This window comes from Oryctolagus cuniculus, chromosome 4, assembly GCF_964237555.1.
Source record: "Oryctolagus cuniculus chromosome 4, mOryCun1.1, whole genome shotgun sequence".
NCBI classification, from domain to species: Eukaryota; Metazoa; Chordata; class Mammalia; order Lagomorpha; family Leporidae; genus Oryctolagus; species Oryctolagus cuniculus.
In genome coordinates, this window is record NC_091435.1 from 73,728,314 (window position 1) to 73,741,622 (window position 13,309).

A 13,309-nucleotide genomic window follows, 5' to 3' on the forward strand; every position below is an offset into this window, starting at 1 on the left:
AACTTTAAAAGACAAGGAATAACCATCACCTCTAACTCCTTGGGGAGCCCAGAAACTAAGTACTAGCTGCCTGGTAGTAAATCCCTACTTCTACAACCACCCTGAACCTAGTGATTGGCTTTCTGTGTGTCAGATGAGTAGACCTAGATTTGGAGGTTCTATAGCAACATCTCAATCCTATGTCACACAATATTATATATGCATCCTTTTGAAAGCTTATTTGTTTCACAGAGTTGTCACATTCTTTCAACGATTCAGTGAAGTAGGTATTACTATCACCAATGAAGTGTCAAGACCCAATACTCTAAGCTGTGAACTAATCTGTCAAAGCTACAGATGGGGTTTAGATACGGGTCTACTTTGCTTCCATGTCTCTACTTTCCGACTACTTGGATTGCCCTGTTGCCTTGCAAGTTTTGTTTACAATGGCTTTTATTTTATTAAAGACTGAAATAAAATAAAGTTCTACCAATGCCTCACCAGAGTAGGCCTCAAATGCTTGTTGAATGATTGAATAAAACACTTGCCCTATCACTGTCACATCATCTCTCCTATTAGCTCTATTCAAAGATCAGTCCTTTGTGGGCATTGTGTTGCAAAGACGGGCATAACAAACAAGAAAAAGACAGGGCAAGTAAATACCAAGCTGGACCCTAGCGCTTGATGAACACATTACCGCCAGCTTGCTGGCCATCTTTTTGCTGCTTCTCTTGCCAAATCTTTCTCTACTCATTACTCATTTCTTTCTTTCTTTTTTTTTTTTTTTTTGACAGGCAGAGTGGACAGTGAGAGAGAGAGACAAAGAGAAAGGTCTTCCTTTTGCTGTTGGCTCACCCTCCAATGGCTGCCGCGGCCGGTGTGCTGCGGCCAGCGCACCACACTGATCCGATGGCAGGAGCCAGGTACTTATCCTGGTCTCCCATGGGGTGCAGGGACCAAGCACTTGGGCCATCCTCCACTGCACTCCCTGGCCACAGCAGATAGCTGGCCTGGAAGAGGGGCAACTGGGACAGAATCTGGTGCCCCGACTAGGACTAGAACATGGTATGCCAGCGCCGCAAGGTGGAGGATTAGCCTAGTGAGCCACAGTGCCGGCCTCTACTCATTTCTTGACCCTTAATACAACCCCCCTGGATGAAGCTCTCAAAAACTTAACCTTAGATCTATGAATGAAAGTGGGTCAAATTTATCTTCAACATACACTGGTAAAACTATGCTCACACTTTGTGGTTCCCAATTACCTACTATTGGGCATTTGAAAGATATAGTTTCAAGCTGATATTGTATCGAAAGAAAAGGATAGGGAGGGACTACAGAACAGAAAGTATTTTTTTTGCTTGCCTTTTAAAATATTCATCAGTATCTTTGAGGAGAAAGTCCAAGTTCCAAATTTACTTCCAATGGATCAAGAAAACATCTTCAAGGAAAAGCCCCACATACCGGGGTACTTCAAGAAGGTCATAGAAAAACAAAAAAGATAATTTTATTCAGGTACAAAACATTTTGAAGTACATGCTTAGCTTTTTCCTATTATACAATTTCCATGAACTTTTTGAATACCTCTCTAATGTGAGCATGTGTTATTCCATTGGAAATCTCATAGGCAATCCGTGATCACACAGTTCTGCGTAAATGCTATGCAACCTCACTTATCTACACTTCTGTGCCCTTTCTTTTTTCTCTGTTCCTGGAAACCCATTCACCTTTGACAACTTAGTTTCCTAAGAGTGCTCTATAATGACCTCCAGGGCTATGTGTGTTTCTTAATAGATTTTAGAAGTAAAATTCTTCAAAGAATTGAAATATAATTCTTAGAGATAGTAGAGGTGAAAAAAGACAGTTGGGCTAAAAGAGTAGCTTAGAATGAAGACACAGATCAATTATGAACTGAGTATTATGAAGGTTAAATGAAGGTCTTCTCAACTGGCCAGAAAATACAGATTTTATGTGGACTTGTTTTTCCCTTCACAATCCAATCTGTAAGCTTATGAAGCTTCAGAATGTAACTTGCACAGTTCATGATCATCCATCCATCACACAGAGGGCTTATAAGTAAAAATAGAGACAAATGTTCATCTCATTTGGGGTACCCTTAAGCATTCTAAGCCCAGATAACTAACTTGTGAGTTCTCCTGACATTCATCCTGTTACAACTGTTATCCTGTTTAAGACATTCACGCACTGAGTACATCTGTATATAGTCGGGAAAAGGGAAGAGAAAACTGTGTCAGTAAAAGACCATTTACAAAAAGCTCCTATATTACCAGGGAGGATGTGAATATTGAAGCAGCATATGCTTCTCACTAACATATTCGCAAGGTGTAGCATCTCGTGTCAGACAGAGAGAGTGCAGAGGATTCTTTCCAACACGGCGCAATCCAGAAAACGCAGCCTTCTGCTTCTGACCCTGCTTACAAACTCATGCTCCGTCAGAGAAGATAGTGGTAAATGAAGGTGATGCTCTTCTTCTGACAAGCCATCTGTCTTTATTTTTATTCTTCTAATTTTCTCCTGAGCTATCCACACAACAGTAGCAAATAACCTCTGTGGAAGCAATCTAACCCCGGGAACAGCACAAACAGACCCAGAGGAAAATATGACCCAACTCAGTTTTACATGAGAGGCATTCTAGGCAGCATTCTCTGGTCTGATTTTATGATCAGTTTTCAGGGAAGCCTTCTTGTAACTCGAGCCTGTAATCTTCTTACTTTCCACTGACACAAAATTAGAATAACAAATACCTCTACCTGCATATACAGGTAATTTTGGTGAACATCGTCTTCTTGTATCTGTTCTCCTTAAATGGTCAGATATCCTAGCAGTTTGGGCAGGTACACTTGTTCTTCAAGTTAAGAATTCCTGCTCGCATCTCATCAACATCTATGTGAGTATTGCCCAAACCCATCCTATAGCTCTGTGTGAGGGTTCACACTGATCTGCTCCACTTAGTCAGACTTCATGCTAGCTCTGTAGTAAACAATTTCACCACAACCAAGACCTGTGTAATCCAGTAAGACCAAAGATACATTTTCCTAGTACTTTTTGCCATAAAAAAAGGACATTATGGGCTTTCAAGTTAATAGGAAGGGGTCTTCAAAAAGTTCAAGGGAGATGTTTTATGAAAAAATTACGCATGAACTTCAAGGTTTTTTTTAACAAAATAAATTGCTTGTTTCTTTAAAAATGTGAACTATGTTGAAATTTCCTCCATTTGTCAATGACATGAATGACTTCTCTGATGGATTCTATAATTTTTAAATACTGAAATAATAATTCCTCAATTTGGGTGCTATTCACATTGTGATAGCTAAATATTTGGCATATATTTTAAGTTTAATCTATTATTATAATTTTATCTATTAGTTTCTTAAACCTAAAAATAAATTTAAAAATATCTAGTTTCATATAAAATATGTGAATTAAGTTTATACATGTATCTTTTGAAAGAACAAGACACAGAAAGAGAGTCAGAGAGCTTACATTCATGGGCTCACTCCCCACATGCCTGCAACAGCTAAGACTAAGACAGACCAAAACCAGGAGCCCAGAACTCAATCTGGGTTTTCCACATGTATGGCAGGAACCCAACTACTTTAGCCGTCAGCCACTGTCAAATGGCTATCAGCAGGAACCTACAATCTGAAGTGGAGCCCAGATTTAAAGCTAGACATTCTCATATGAGATGCAGATATCTGAAGTATCTTAAATGCTACACCAAATGCCTGACCCTAAATTTATCTTTTAATGCTATTTTCCATGAACCTTTGGAAGACTGTCATATATTGTTATGAAATCATACATGTACAAACTCAGCAAAATTAAACTTCCTTAATAATAAAGCAGTTGCTAAGGTATCTGTATATCATTTTCACTCTGCTGCTCTAAGCAAAAATAAGACAACACTGCTTGAGGCTAAATCAATATCAGCTGGATTAATAAAAGCAAAATGAATATATGTGCCTGGATGTTTCTCCCTCAATCACTGGAAGCTCAAACTTCTATTCTAGCTTTCATCTTGAATGACTGTCAGAAACATTGTGTTTTGGCTTCTGAGACAGCCACTGTCAAGCCAACATGTATGGGACCAGATCCGAAGAAATTGCCCAACAGATCTGTGGGGCTTGTCAAGGTCTGAGAATGTGTGGAAGTCAGATGATTATATTTGCATTGCATAATTGGCAAAGCCTGTCACAACACTGTGAGAACCAGCAGCTGCTCTCTGCTGAGAGCTAATTTCACCTGATCTATTTAATATTATAATGAATGTAATCCTCTCCATTTTCAACCAGAAGCCAGAGAGCACCGTTTATGGTTAAACCTGCATTTGCAGACAGATGACATGAGATTCCTCTGGTGTTAGGAATTAATTTAAACAACAGTGTTGCCAGCGATGCCAATTTTTTTTATGTTGGTTGAGGGTTTTTGCTCTCCCGAGAAGCACTCTTCACTATAGTCTGAATTTTCCCTTCTCTGCTCAAGAATCCCTGGAAATTCAAAGTGAACTAAGATGTTGTTATTGATCGACAGGTGCCTGCCTACCCACCTAAATTGCCATGTGAAGCCTTGATCCCCAGCTCAGAATGTGACTTCTTTTGTAGACAGGGACTTTCAAGAGGTGACTGAGTTAAAATGAGGCTTTCAGGATGGGATGTAATACAGTCTTTATGGTGTTCTTATAAGAGGAAATCTGGACTCACAGCGAGGTGCCAAGAATGTGTGTACATGGCACAAGGAATGTATAAAATGGGAAGGTGGCCATATGCAAGCTGGAGCTGCTTCAGGAGAAACCAAGCTTGCTGTCATCTGGACTTTAAATTGTAGTCTTCAGAACTGTGGGAAGGGGTCTGGCACTGGGGCATAGCAGGTTAAAGCAGTGGCCTACAGCAATGGAACCCCATATGGGCGCCAGTTCGAGTCCTGGCTGCAACACCTCCAATTCAGTTCCCTGTTAGCACCTGGGAAATCAGTAGAAGATGGACAAAGTCTTTGGGCCCCTGTACCCACATAGGAAACCAGAAAGAAGCTCCTGGCTCCTGGCTTCTGATCTTCTCAGCTTTGGCCACAGGGGCCATTTGAGGAGTAAACCAGCAGATGGAAGAACTCTGTCTCTACCTCTCTCTGTAACTCCTTCAAATAAATAAAATAAACCTTTATAAAAGAGCAGAACTGTTAGAAAGTACATTCCAGGTGTTTTTCCCACCCAGTCTACATTATTTTGTTATGGTACTGCTAGCAAATGAACACAGATGTTACCCAGTATAATCCATGGTAAGACTCCTCTCCCCAAAATCCTGTATCATTTTGCCACAATATATGCAGGAAGAGGGGCATTTCTTTAATCTAAGGCAAATGATTGCATTAAAGCAAGTCATTTTCTAGAAACTTATGTGTACTAAGGCAAGATGTTCCTTTTTTTTTTTTTTCTTTTTTGACAGGCAGAGTGGACAGTGAGAGAGAGACAGAGAGAAAGGTCTTCCTTTTGCCGTTGGTTCACCCTCCAATGGCCGCTGCGGCAGGCGCATCACACTGATCTGAAGCCAGGAGTCAGGTGCTTCTCCTGGTCTCCCATGGGGTGCAGGGCCCAAGCACTTGGGCCATCCTCCACTGCACTTCCGGGCCACAGCAGAGAGCTGGCCTGGAAGAGGGGCAACCGGGACAGAATCCGGCACCCCGACCGGGACTAGAACCTGGTGTGCCGGCACTGCAAGGCGGAGGATTAGCCTAGTGAGCCGCGGCGCTGGTCTAAGATGTTCCTTCTTGTAGCTGCCATCCCACTGAGCTGGTCCTGAAAGCACGGTTCAGAACTAAGTTACGTGTCTTCTGGGGCAGCCCCTTAATTAAAGGAAGGCAGCCATAGTACTTCCATGTACTGTCTGCAAGCTTCTGGTTAAACCTTTCTGGAAGCTCTCAGCTAGCACCCTTGTGCTGTATGTTGTGTGCTGAGTGCATTCCACAATGTTTGTCACTCTTTGACCCCTTTCCCCTGGGCCACTGTAAAATGAGATACAAAATCACTAACGCACACATTATCCAGAAGTATGAAGTGCTTTAAGGTGGGTAGCTTTCTTGCTTTCCATATACTATTTTAAGATCCTCTCTATAAAGAAGGGATGAAAAAGCATCTTTAAGCCCTGGGATAGAATGGGCATGCGGTGAGATCCTGCAAGGACCATCACAGCTTTCTAATGTGATACAAGGGAACTGAGTGCTACTCACTCATTTTCCATCAGCTGAATGTTCTAAAAAATTCTGATGTATTTTCATTTTATTTCAAAGGCACAGAGAGAGAGAGAGAGAGAGAGAGAGAGAGAAAGACAGGGAGGCAGGGAGGGAGGGAGAGGGAGAAAAAGAGGGAGAGGGACAGAGTCAAAGGTCTTCCATCTGTTGGTTCACTCACCAATGCTCACAACAACCAGGGCTGGGCCAAGCCAAAGCCAGGTGCCTGGAACTCAATCTGTACCTCCTACATGGGTGCCAGGGACCCAAGTACCTGGACCATCATCTGCTGCCTAAAAGACTGTGCATTAACAGGTAGCTGGATGAGAAGCACAGGAGCTGGGACTTAAACCAAGCATTCCGACATGAAATGTGGCAGTCTTCACTGACAGCCCATTCCCTGCCGAGACTTTTAGAGGCATTATTTTTAAATGTTGTTATGATTTTTCTCAATATTACATTTTCAGATATATATTTGGGTATGATATGTATCTGGGTTCAAGTAGTTTTAATCATATGTGTGTGCATATAATTGCAAAAATGTAAATATGCTAAGCATTCTCTCACAAATACTCTTAAATAATAAAAACCAAAAACCTAAGTATAACAATGGTGTCTCCAGGAGTGAATAAGTTTCACAGCACACCAAAGATAAGGATTTTTGTAAATATCCTTTAAACTTACAGCTGCTACTCAATTGAGTTTGCAATTTGCAGCTTACGAGAAAATGGTCAGAAATGATGAAGGCCCCAGGCACTGGTACATGAACAGAGTTATAAAAAGAGCAGAGAACCCTATGTATTTTTACTTTCTATTCACCGATGTATGTGTGGTAAGACCCTATCCACCTTCAAAGGCTTTCTCGCCCAATAATTGCTGAAAACGGAACATAATTAAAAGCCTTTTCCCCTAAACACCATGCCTTCTTTAAATGCTGAATGTAAGAACCTGCCCACATGGTAATAGGTTATAGGTATACTGTAGTCTTTCATACTGACTTTCAACAGTTTTCCTATTATATGAGCATATTTTTAAGCATACCTGGAGGCTGATACAGGGCTCCAGGAATGTTTGGCACATGCAGGGGCACTGGAGAGCTAGATTACAAGCAGAATAAACAAGTTATTCCAGTTCTTGGAAAAAGACTGACCAATGTCTTATCCTCCCATAGTACCTACTCTTCCCCACTCTAAGAATAATCCCTCTAGAGTCAGTCCTCGTATGTTTGAACATTTCCTTAGAAATTTAGTAACAGCATGGTGAAGCCTTATATATTCGATCCTCAACAGAGTCCTACTTTATTGTTTTTGGATGACTACTGAATGGCCTCCCCTTAATCCCAAATTATTTTGCATTTAGCTTTCTAGTTGCCAGAAGGTACTGTCAAAAAAGACAGACCGCTTAATGGAAAAGAAAAGTTAATGAACTAACATGGGAGCCATAATTATTCCACACATCAAGGCAAAGATGGAATGGTTTCCAAGGGGAAAGCAGACGTATCAAAATGTTTTCACTGGAAATTCAAAGCAGTATTTTTTAAACACTGAACTTGGAGGAAAGGTGTAACATTTGATTAGTGTGTTACTACTGATAATCTCAGATCAAGTGTATAACACGAGTTTCTTAAATAGAAGAGGAGCAACAGGAAAAGTTTGATAAGGACCAGTCTCCTCTAGCAGGGGAATGGCAGTTCTGCCATATGGTGTTAGATGATGCAAAGATGGCATCAGTGGCAGGGAGGCCACTGTGAGGGCCTTCTGGAAGGAAGTATGGATGCCTGACACCTGCCACATTGTTCAAGCACTGAGTTGGCACAGTCACAACTAAATTAGAACGATTTAACCTTCATTAACCCCTACCTGCGCTGATGAAAGTAGAGCGAATAATTTTCCAAATATAGGAGAGAGGGAGAGCCTTGATTTTAGACTCCGTGGAATTCTGTGAGTAAGCCAGATACGACTGTCTGTTCACCCACGCTGTCAGGCGTGGTGCCCACGATTCTGTTTATTTGGAGACTGTGAACCTCAAGTCAAGATACCTCAGCTTCCAGTGTTTTGGGCTGAAAAATAAGATGAGCTGTCAATTGACGGATTTTTTTTATAGAAAAATGAGCAGTGGAGGATTTATGGTGCAAATAAATATTGTGCCAGAACAGCTGGCAAGCGTAAGAGCACGCACCGCTGGTATGTTATCTGCAACCTCCCACACACATACCGTGAGCTGCAACTCAATAAGTGGATGATTACAGAGGTTATGAGAAAAGTAGAAATAAATACAGTGAAGTTTAAAGAACACCTGGTAGGAAAGATAACTCGCTTTCTAACAGACTCCTCAGCTTCATGGGAGGCAGTTTAGAGTAATGGGTAGGAAGACAAGCTCTGCAGGGAAGCGACCTTGACTCCTAATTTCATAAGCACCAATTATGAGCTGTGGGAATGGCTCAAGTCACTAAGCCTCTCGAAGCCTCAGTTTCTTTATCAACACAGAAAGTTGATAATGTTGCTTGCCTCGTAAGGTTATAGAGAAAATAAACCACTTGTCACAATTCTGAACACATGATGTATGTTTAATAAGTGCTAGAGATCAATTTTGACGTTAATAATGCCTGTATTTGGCTCATTCTAATTCATGATGCCAATATTTTCTCATATCCAATATTGCCCATTTTCATTAAAATTAGAATAACAGCAGCTACATAATATAGAGCCTGTGTGGGGTGGTTACAGAATATACTATGGTTGGCGATGCTTCACATTATAAATGGAAGTATTTCATCCCGAAAAGATATTCATGTTCAATGAATGGTTTTCAATACTGTCTTACTCCTAACAATAAGTGAAAATACGTAGATCCTACAAGTTTTTGAGTCTTATGCGCAGGGAAAGGGTGTGAGAACATGTTTTATTTATTTTTATTAACCTATATACATAGTCCCTGGGTAGTCATACTTTTCCTCAGGCCTATGTAAATATCACAATGTCAATTTAAACTTTTAGAAGAAGGAGTTAAGGTTCTGTGCAGAGAATGACAGTTAAGTCACTGACTCAACAAGTTCTCTGACAAAATTTACATAGATTCACAGACACAGCGATCACTTAATACTCATGTTAAAAAAATGAAACCTAGTTTTAGTCAGTAATCTAAAGCCCCATGAGTTCAATGCCCATTACTATATTGCGCACTACCAGTGCCTAGCACATAGTCTGGCACCGAGTAAATTCCTAATGATAACAAAGTAAGCCAATGACACTGATTCTCTCCCCCACCCCTACCTCATGTGTATGTGTGTGTGTGTGTTTGTGTGTGTGTGTTTGTCTAATATTTAAAATCCATTTACAAGGTTTATTTCCTCATACTTAGGATATGTTCTTGTCATTATTGCTGCTACTTTGATGACATGCCCATACTAGAATTTTAAATGCACCATCCCTAGGGACAGGCATTGTGGTTGAGTGGCTAAAGCATCATTGCTTGGGACACCCAAATCCTATCTCAGGGTGCTGGCAGCTCCTTTTCCAACCCAGCTTCCAGCTTATGTATTCTGTAAGGCAGCAGATCACAATTCAGGTCTTGGAGTTCCTGGCATCCACATGGTAGACATGGATGGAGCTTGGGGATCCTGGCTTCCACATGGCCCTCTTCTATCTGTTGTGGGCATTTGGGAAGTAAACTAGTACATGAAAGATTTCTCTCTCTCTTTCAAATAAAAACAAAAAAATTTACAAACTAGCAATTTTTAGGTAAAACTATCCCTATTACAGATGAAGAAATAAAAGATCAAGTGTGTAAGAGTTGGTTGAATTCAAATCTACACACCTAGGAAAAGTGAGAACTAGGTGTGAACCTCTACACGCCATTCTGTATCATCCCATTGAACTTTCCAACTCACTCACGCTTTAGCTTCTCCTTGCCTAGATATGTGGTACAAGTTGAGGTGTACATGATAATCTCTTCTGTACTTTCTTTATCCCTATGAGAACATTAGTTATGCAACAGGGAACACTAATTATTCCCTTTATGTTCCCCATCAAATAAAGATTCATGCAAGTATGTAGCAAGGATTAATTCTCCTTTAACAAAATAAGCTTATTATATCCAACAAGTTCAAAGGTGTAAATTAACTATTTCCTATACATTTGATTGTGCTATTTGCATAGTGCTTCATGCAGCTGTTAGCTTCACCAAAACAGTTAAACATCACTACCCACCAATCATATTCTAGCAGAGACAAGAGTATTCAGTTATAAAGGTCTTTGCTTTCATATTTTTTCATTGCACTAAGTAATATTATTAATAAATCAATATTTCTGTCTGTTGGAAGAATGCCAGTATGTTTTGGTCATGTATAGGTAAACACTCTTGAGTTCAGTATATAAGTAAGGAGGGTTTTACCCACCCTTTTAATTATGAGTAAGTGCAGAAATCAGTGGTGCAGAAAACCCATCTGCAGTCTTGCCCAAAGGGGATTCTTTCAGGTGACTGTTAAGCCTGGATCATACAGTAAAATCTTCATTCATTTTTAGTCACAGAAAGGCCAAATTGAAGTCCATAATCTGAAACTAGTCACATACTCAAAATTTTCATGGTAAGAATAACAATATCCAGCAAAATGATTTTTCTGGATGAATGTCTCTCGTCACAAATATTTGAAAAATAGCAACAATTTCTCAATATGATGAACCAATGCAATAGTGATTCTCTCATAAAATAAACCAGACATCCACGGGGTTGGTGCTGTGGTACAGCAGGTTAAGCTACCACCTGTGACACCAGCATCCCAGATGGGTGCTAGGAACAGTGCCAGTTGATCTACTTCTCATCACCTCCATGCTAATGGCCTGAGAAAGTAGCAGAAGATGGCCCAAGTACTTGAACCCCTGCACCCATATGTGAGACCTGAATGAAGCTCCTGGCTCTGGGCTTCCACCTGGCCCAGTCCCAGCTGTTGCAGCCATTTGGGGAGTGAATCAGCAATGGATGATCTTGCCTTCTCCTTTCTCTCTCTCTCTCTCTAACTCTGCCATTCAAATAAATAAAATATATCTAAAAAAAAGAAACCTAGGCATCCTAGTGATTAGCTTAGTTTAATTAATCAGAACATATATTTAAGAAAGTAATTTAAAATTTATAAAAATTTAAAATAGAAAGTATGGGTTCAAAACTAATAATAGTATTATAGATTTCATTTCATGGTGGCTTACTGTAAATTAAGTCCTATACTGAGGAATTAATGATTAGTCACTCAGTTACGTATACTTAGGTCCTACAAGGCAAATGCTACGCATCCTTCAAAATTATGCTGTTACATGTCAAGACTCTTAGGGCTAGCAATTTGAAGCAATCTGCAGAGTCAGTATGTGATATGCCTACCCATTTGACTTTGGGCGTAAACTCTTAAAACCTTACATAGAGTAAATGGAGTGAGACAGTGGCTCAACTCCCCAACTTACTGTCCTAGGATAAGAGCTAAGTCTTAGTCAAAGAGATCACATAAACAATACTAGTGTCTGCTAATACTGTCTGATAGAATTAAGAAGGAGAGAACGATCCAGCATGGGAAGCGGGATACACAGCAGACTCATAGAATGACAGATGCCCTAAATAGCACTCTGGCCTCAGAATCAGCCCTTAAGGCATTTGGATCTGGCTGAAGAGCCCATGAGAGTATTTCAGGCATGGAAAGCCAAGACACTGAAAAAAAAAAAAAAAAAAGTGACCTAAATGAAAGATCTCTGCGAGTGAGATCCCAGTGGAAAGAACGGACCATCAAAGAAGGAGGTAACTTTCTCTGAATGGAAGAGAGAACTTCCACTTTGACTATGACCTTGTCTAAATAAGATTGGAGTCGGCGAACTCAAAAGGCTTCCATAGCCTTGACAACTCATGACAAGAGCCTAGGGTGATTACTGAGGCCATAAACAAGAGTGTCAATTTGCTAAGTCAACAACAGGAGTCCCTGTGCACTTACTCCCCATGTAGGATCTCTGTCCTTAATGTGTTGTACAATGTGAATTAACACTATAACTAGTACTCAAACAGTATTTTTCACTTTGTGTTTCTGTGTGAGTGCAAACTGTTGAAATCTTTAGTTAATGTATGCTAAACTGATCTTCTGTATATAAAGAGAATTGAAAATGAATCTTGATGCGAATGGAATGGTAGAGGGAGCAGGAAATGGGAGGGTTGTGGGTGGGGGGAGGTTGTGGGGAGGGGGGAAGAAGCCATTGTAATCCATAAGCTGTACTTTGGAAATTTATATTTATTAAATAAAAGTTAAAAAAAAGAGCTAAATCTTAAACTTTTCAGAGGTCTTAAGTAAATGAGAAAAATAAGCATAAAAAAGAAATATAAAGAGCTTAAATTAAGTTGTAAAGAATGTATTTTCTTTGACTTTTTCATTTTTTCTTTTTGAAAAAATGGAGATACTATATGTTAATCTGGTTTTCTTTTATGCATAAATATGTTTATTTGGAAAAACTGAAATATTAACAAATGCCATTCTTTCCCATTAAAATATTTTTTCAGAAGCTAAAAGAAAGGATTTTGAACTTATCCCCTGCACCAGACAGGTCTGAGCTGCTTTCTGAATTGAGGACCTTGTTTCTCTGATGCATAAGGGTGACTGAGGCAAACAGGAGAGGAAGACTTCATATGAATTAAGGTGTGGATGTGGGAAATACCGACATGAAGGGGAAAAAAGCAAACATTTTAGGGGCCATTTCACAGAAACAGTAAATGCTGGGGGAGACCCTGATGTTTTGGGTTATGCTACGTTGGGTTGAATGCCAACTTGCTTTTGAACCGGATAAGTTTGTGGTGAAGGATTCAGATGGAAAGACACCTGGTAAGAAATATAAGAAGAACTTGTATTTTCCTGATCAGATAAATACGAAATTTCTCAAGATGAACAGGTTGGAGGGAATAGGGAAGTGGTTAATTTCCCAGCCTGACACCTGTCCCTTTGGAGATTTATCTTAGGTGAATATTGCCAGTATTGCACTGGATGGGGTATGGGCATCCTCTCTTTAAATTTCTAGACTGAGCCTGAATGTGCACCACTTTTCTTAATTTTCTTGGACAGGCTAGTGTATTT

At 40.1% G+C, this 13,309-nt stretch overlaps 2 long non-coding RNA genes across 3 annotated transcripts in view; both read right to left on the minus strand.

Annotated features, from left to right (window-relative positions):
* The window catches only part of LOC138849286 (uncharacterized), a 391,413-nt gene that overhangs the window by 176,439 nt on the left and 201,665 nt on the right, over positions 1 to 13,309 (minus strand). The window lies entirely within an intron of this gene.
* The window catches only part of LOC127493979 (uncharacterized), a 143,535-nt gene continuing 131,057 nt past the window's right edge, over positions 832 to 13,309 (minus strand). Inside the window, exons 2-3 of one of the 2 annotated variants that reach the window (XR_007924659.2) lie at positions 7,258 to 8,275; positions 832 to 1,447 (exon numbers count right to left, since the gene is read on the minus strand). This is a non-coding gene — a long non-coding RNA (uncharacterized lncRNA). Of the gene's footprint in view, positions 8,276 to 13,309 lie in introns of both variants that reach the window. The other variant, XR_011387895.1, reaches the window with a different exon arrangement.